Source organism: Zosterops lateralis (assembly GCF_965231275.1).
Source record: "Zosterops lateralis genome assembly, chromosome: 3".
NCBI classification, from domain to species: domain Eukaryota; kingdom Metazoa; phylum Chordata; class Aves; order Passeriformes; family Zosteropidae; genus Zosterops; species Zosterops lateralis.
The window spans coordinates 39,968,268-39,973,790 of NC_139764.1; positions in this window are offsets into that span (position 1 = coordinate 39,968,268).

A 5,523-nucleotide genomic window follows, 5' to 3' on the forward strand; every position below is an offset into this window, starting at 1 on the left:
CTGCTGTTTATTTTGAAATCTTTTCTTGATGATTCAATTCCTTTTTTGACAATAGTTTTATAAAATGCTTTGAGGTTTAGCTATTAGCATGTAAAATAGGGCTATGATATCCTGTTTTCTTTCCCAGCAGCATTACTGTAAGTGACATATATTTTTGCTGTTTCAGAGCATAAACACCCTGTACCACTTGTCTTCACTGAGTATGGAAAGTCACTTCTTCCTCCTGGAAAAACTTTGCTGTGAGGACAGCTGAAGCTTGTGCATCACAGGCATACCACAAATTTTAACTTCCTGTAGATGTTGGCGTTGAGGTGCCCCACAGAGTAAAGTGTGTGCACCAAGGTATATAAAAACAAAAGGGGCAGCAGCTTTCTGTTCTTAGCCTGAGAGGGTCCTGAGTTTCAAAAACTGCAGTATTATTTTGGCATTGTAAATGAAAGCAAATCCACAGTCCAAGCTGCTGCTTCTTAGAGTTCAATTTCCAGCTTGTTGCTGTGGCTTTTTTTCTCATGAGAGGGCTCCCATTACAGTAGGACATCTGTCCAGCTGGAGAGCCTGGTGCTCTTAACAGCCTGAAACATTTTGGTGTTTGGACCTTTACAGATGGGCTAAATTAAAACTGGATTCTGGATCAAAAGCACTTCCCGTGTTGTCCTGTGATCTCAGTGACCCTTGGCTGGGATCTTACATCCTCAGGAAGGGGCACCACTATTGCTGTCATTTATTGGAATCATCTATTTTGTTTGTACCAAGAAGTCTAATTTCAAACACTGAACACCACATTAAAAAGAGTAAATCGATAAAAAATGTTCACACCTTATTTTTATTTTAAAACAAACACTTTCTTCCATCTATCTGTGGTCTAAGCAATGCTGTGTATTTGTGCACAGCACAGCAACTGTAATTATCAGGAAGAAATTTCCCCTCTAAATATGAGGGCAAGTCTCCCCCAGCCCTCCTGGGGTGATGAGCTGAGGAGTGAAAGAGAGTGAATTGTTCCCTCTTTGCCAAACAGGCCTAATGAAGGTTGTGTATCTACATAAATTATAATATAAAAAATATAGTTAAAAATATAAAAATAATACATACGTATCATAGCTAGAATTTCAGCTGCTGTGCTACAAAGGTCTTCAAAGGTGTGTAAGTGTTAGAAGGTGTGGAATTTGTATGAGATTGTAAGCAGATTTGGTTCTTAACTTCTATTGCCTGCTTTAGGAGATTTTGAAAGTCTTGATGGCCATCTCTTGCAGCTTTCAGCAAGCTAAATAAACTTTGAAAACATTCCCCTGATGACTGAAGAGGCTGAGAATATTGTAGAGGCTGGCAGTGAATCATAGCCTTCATTTTTTTTTCTTCAAAAAGTTGGCCAGTTCAGTGGGGTTGGCAGGCTGCTGTCAAGAGAAGCAGCTTTTTGTGCACTCTCCCCACCATGCAGGCTGAGCACTTGCTCTAACCTATCTTGTGTCAGCCCCTTTGTGAGGCAAATCTGCCATGAGAATTCAGAATTGATGAGAATACCAGCTGATTAGTTTTACCCTGAAAGCCTCCTGCCAAGGGATTGATGTTCTGGTCTGTCTCTGCTGGAGTGGTGCTCCTGCTGGCAAGGGTGTTTGCAGTTTTTCCTAGGAAACAGCTGCTTTTCAGCAAGAGTGAGAACAACAGAATTAGACCTTATAGTTTTTCTCAGTCCTACCTCAAGCTAAACTAATAGCCCTCTTCCTAATGAGGGTGGTCAGGACTTCACAGTTTGGCCTATAATTAGCTCTGTTGCAGGTCAGAGGGTGTCACAGCAGATGGTTTTGTTCCCCCCACAGTGGCTGATAGAAGAAGATGGTCCTGTAAGAAGATGGGTGCTGTAGTTGTGTATGGGAAGCTCCTTTACTAGGGCTGTCTCAATGAGACATGGCAAACCCCACAACTTGCTTTTTTCCATGTTGGCATGATTTTCCTGTCACTATTTGCTTTATTTTTCCAAGGATAGAGGTGTTCCATTGTGACGCCCACACTGAATATGTGAATGCCTGTCAAGTTATCAGAAACCTGTAGGCTGGATAAGGGAGACAGGGAAAAGACATTTGCTTTCCAATGAGGAGTGGTGTCATGGCTCATCCTGGCAATATCTGGGTCCTCTGGTGCAGAGGGATTTGCTGCAGATGCTACAAGGGACCATCTCCTGGGAAGATGTGTGCTGCTGTTGAAGTACAACACCTCTCTCTTGCACTGGGGCACATGGGGTGGTCACCTACATGGGCACACATGGGCACACATGGGCACCTACAGCAGGGCAGGCACTGAGGCTGCTCTGCAAAGGCAGGGGAGAGCTGCAGAGAGTCAGCAAGAGGAGAAGAGACAAACTCAGGGTCTTGCACTGAGAGCTGACCTGACAGACACAGATTTATTTCCCCATGAGAAGCTAACTGAGATCTCTGCACCTTGGGGATGGTGTTGGGATGCTTTCTCACTAGGCTTGCCAGTCACTGCTGGTAACTGAGGATGGCAGCACATGAGAGTGACAGATCTGTTTCCCCTTGGCAGCACAGTTCCTGGAAAGGAAATCTCTAGTCATGGCTGAAATGGGATTTTTTTAAACAATCAAAAAGTCTCAGCAGTAGGTTTATGGATATTTTCAACAGTAACTAATGAGCACTTAGGTGGCTTAGGTGAACTTAGATGCCCCAGCTGAAAATCTGATTGAAAGCTGAAATAGCCATTAAGTTATCCTTTTATTTCTGTTCATGGTGAGACAACAAATAGATCTGGATTTCTTCCAGTCTATTTGTGATTCAGAATTATTCATTGGATTTCTTCAAGTAATTGACTTTGCAAATCTTCACATGTTCACAATAGCACAGTTGCATATCACAATTCATGCTGTGATAGTTAATAGATATAAGGTTCTGATCCTACTGAGTATGAAATCCTGGCATTAGTGAAAGCAAACAGGAGCTTTGACGTTAAATTGAGACTAGGATTGAATCCTAATACAGTCCTACCAAAGCCTTCTTTATACTCTCTTATTCATGGTGGAGAGGAAGTCTAAATAACGTATGTTGACTGGGAAATATGTGCAGCCAGATCTGTTTGAAAGAGAAGTCAAACATCTGCACCCCATCAGCTGATTAGTGAATTTTGAGAGCTCACACATGAATCAGTAAATTGGAAGATTAAGCCTCCTTCCCTGCTACCAGATCACTGCAGGTATTTTCCCTGAACTGCATGTTGCTGTCAAGTTTTGGCAGATGGTGAATTATTTTCCTCTTCATGACTGTTTTTCAGTGGCTGATTGACAGCTGATAGGCACTTTTTCTTTAGACAACAAACAACAAGCCATATTTTCCCTGTTGCTGTATTTTTGGAGGCATTGCTTTTCTCATTTCCAAATGTGACATGGTTTTGTATGGTCTGGACCCAAAAGCACAGTATGGAAAGCTCAGAATCACAACACTTACTCTCGAGGTTTTGCAGAACTGGGGCACCGCGCCCAGCATCCTGGACTTCGGGGCTACTGGGAGCTACAGCAACAGGAATAGGCAGCAAAGGCTGCAAGAAATGATGCAGGTGGCTGTTGGCAATTTTCCTCTTTGCACAGGCAGGGCTGATGTATTTGGGCTTTGCACCAGGAGATGGCAGGGTCGTGCTGTCCATGCAGCCTTTACCAGCACTAGTTACTGATCCCCTGCCTTTCTGGGATGGGATTTTAAAGCTCAAGATATTGAGCTTCTGACTGGCATTTATAAAAAATATACTGTATGTTCTCAGCAGAATAATTAAAGAACTATCACTCTTGAGACTGACCTAAGTTAAATGCACCAGATTCAGACAACCACAAGCTTTATGACAGTGCAGACGAAGGACAGAAATTTCAATTTAGGCTATTTCTCCAGAAACTTCTTTTCCACTTCTATTTCTCAGACACCTAGAAAATTATGCAATTGGTGATGTCAACCCAACTTTTCTCTTGACCTTTTCTATAACCTTCTCCCTCCCTGTGAGTTTTCTTTTATTAAGGATACTCTGAAAGTTAATTTGGTTCTTTTCTTTTCTTTTCTTTTCTTTTCTTTTCTTTTCTTTTCTTTTCTTTTCTTTTCTTTTCTTTTCTTTTCTTTTCTTTTCTTTTCTTTTCTTTTCCATTCCATGTCAGCACAGTTTTCTTTCAAACTCTGAAAAACAGAGGGATGATGATTTCATGCATGGCATATGGAGGGAATCCTTAACTTGTTCACTCCACTTTCTCATTCAACAGTCACAAAATCATACAGATTAAGAAAATGTTGCTGCCTGTTGCCATGAAGAGAAAATTCTACTTTGTCTCAGAGAAAAAAAAACCAAAACTACGTAAATTATGCTGATTTCACAGCTAATATAATAGCTTTCCCCAGCTAAATTTTATAGCCACAGACTGTAAAATTTAAAGTGAGGAGTTTGATGGTAGGGAATTTTTGGACTTGTTTTATTTAGTGGCTGAGGCCTAGCAAAGTACCTGGAAAGCTGCATTTTTGCTATTCTGTTATGTATGGATAAGGGGATTGGTATAAAAATGGAATTGTATTTTGCAGTAAATCATTAATCATAGTAATAGCAGTGGCAGTGGTTAATTGTTCAGACAGAAAGCATGTGCGTGATCCATGATAGTCACTGGAAAAGTGATCTGACTTTTTAGCCAACAGTAACTTGTTGCTTTAAATCTGGGAGACCACAGACTCTGCTGCCTCCATGGACAGTGCCCAGACCAGCACAGGTGACTGCAGAGCCCATCCTTCTTTCAGTGCTAACTCATTCCTGCCTGCTCCAGCTGTGACCATGGGGTGTTTTAGCATGAGAAAACTCTTTTTTACTGCTAACCCGACCCACTGCCAGCCCTGATTCCTGCTGCCATAGGTGCTCCTGTTGGCTGCCTGCACTAATTCAGGCAACCCATGGGAAGAGATCAGCAACATCTGTGCTGGCTCAAAATATGCCTGGGCATTGCTTGGAGAGAGCCAAACTTGGCTGACTCTTCCCCATTGCAGAGAGCCAGGGCCAGCACATGGAGCCGTGCTTGGGGTATGTTGTGCACTGAAAGGTGGGGAAGTGCCATGTGCCTGTGACCCGTGTCCTGGGATGTCATGCAGACATGACGAGTCTGCAACATCTGCTGGGTGGCCCCTTGGAGACTGGGGGAGATTTGGCCCCATCATGCCTGGAAGGGTGCAGGGTCAAACCAATCCAGCTGCTGCTGTGTGCAGGACAGCCAGCCAGGCTTGTGCCAGATGTGGGCCCTCGCTAAACCAAACATATAGGCAGGGCAGTTGGCTCACCACCCACTGACCAGTGCCCAGCTCACCCTGACCACAGATCAGCTCCTCCCAGCCAACTTCACCCAGTTTATTTACTGGGCACGTCATTCCATAGTATGGAATATCGCTTTGGCCAATTTGGATCAGCTGTGCCCACCTCCAGCTTCTTGTGCATTTTGGCAGAGCATGGGAAACTGAAAAGTTCTTAACTTGGGGTAAGCACTACTGAGCAACAGCTAAAACACCA